Source organism: Frankliniella occidentalis, unplaced genomic scaffold (assembly GCF_000697945.3).
Source record: "Frankliniella occidentalis isolate FOCC.00 unplaced genomic scaffold, Focc_3.1 Scaffold185, whole genome shotgun sequence".
In the NCBI taxonomy this organism is placed as follows: domain Eukaryota; kingdom Metazoa; phylum Arthropoda; class Insecta; order Thysanoptera; family Thripidae; genus Frankliniella; species Frankliniella occidentalis.
In genome coordinates, this window is record NW_026267311.1 from 530,661 (window position 1) to 532,253 (window position 1,593).

Below are 1,593 nucleotides of genomic sequence, written 5' to 3' on the forward strand. Positions count from 1 at the left end.
CCCTCCCCCTCCCCCGGCAGCCCCACCGTCGGCAACGCCCCCGGCGGCGGCACGAGGTGGGCTGCGTCTGACCTGAGGAGCCGCCCCATCACAGGGGCGCCGAACTCCAGAATAAAAGTGCAACGTTTGCTTCCCGGCCGAAAAAAAAAATGTCGAAGGAGTTGATGTTGAAGTTTACGTTTGAAAGAAGGAGCGGAAAAGTGGCGACGTCGTCTGCTGGGGCGGAGGGTGACCATTTGCTGCGCCCCTCACCGGTCGTTGGGGGTGCGCACCGGTGGTGGCTGGAGAGGAGACAGGAGACGGGGTCGGGGCTCCCCGGGGAATGCACCACCGCGGCACCGGCGGCCAGGGCAACGCACTCGAGCTCCTTGGTCCCCGCCCGGGTCGCGCGGACGCGCTGCGCCGCCGGCAGAAGAAGAAGCAAGGCGACGCGGTGCGACGCGGTGCGACGCAGTGGAGGGGCGACACAGGTGCGGCGCAGGTGCGCGTCCTCCCCGTCTAGCGTGGCTGCTGCGCGGCGCGAGTGCAGAGCGCGACACAAAAACACATAAACGGCAAGAGGAAAAGAAGAGCATGGTGCAGGGTATCCACGACGAGCCCGCACAGGAGCAGCGAGCATACCGCAGGGCGGGCGGGCACTAGCACGGGCAGCTCCTTTCTATTTTTATCATCGTTATATTTCGGAGTAATGAAGCAGTTAAGTAGTCGGTGCCACCCTCACGCACCGCGCTGTCGTGCTGTCGCCGGGGTGTGGCGGGGCGGGGCGGGGTGGGACGGGGCGGGGCAGGCGTGCGTGACAGCCGCGCCTGGACATGATTACACAGCGCGCGGGGCGGGGCGGGAGAGAGGCGCGACGCGGTGCGAACGCGGACACCTGACGCTCTAGGCGCCATAGCTGCGGGGAAGATAGGTAGGTAGGTAAACGGATCGAGGAGGGCTGCGCGGCGGAGGGTGCGCGATGTTGGCTCTGCAAAAGCCGTCGGCTCGGCATCTCGTCAAGCAACAGCTCTCGCCTACCGCGCCCCGGCGGCACGTCGTCCTCGTCCTCATCCGAACGGCTCCCCCTGCTACTGGCGCCACCCCGAAAGACCCTGTTCTGATCCTCCCATGACTGCGCTCTGCTCGCCCTCATCTCTCTATGTGAGAAAATATGTAACGACGGGGGAAGGGCCGGGCCGGCGAGGGGAGCTTGTAGCGGCCGCGCAATGAATGCGCTGGAATCGGTTGTGAAAAATCGGTAGACATCAACGCGAGCGAATAATTAATGATATTTCCTGCCCAGTGTGTGTGTGTATGTGTGTGCCTCTCTCGAATGTGACGATAAATAAGTTTAAGAGAAAAGCGCACTGTCATTCCCCGTCATGTTCCCCCCTTCCGTGTCACGCATGGCCGCCCCGTCCCTCCCCGGACGCGTGCCCTGCCCCTGCGATTGAACGCCATACCGCGAGGTGTTGGCTCGTTCGCACCCCCACGGCCCACTGCGGCCCACTGCGGCGCGGCCAGGCGCGGCTCCCAGCCCGTCCCGTTCCGCGTCAGCTCGGCCGCGGCGCTGTTCGTAGAACTCACCTTCACCTGCGGGGGCGGGCGGGGGCG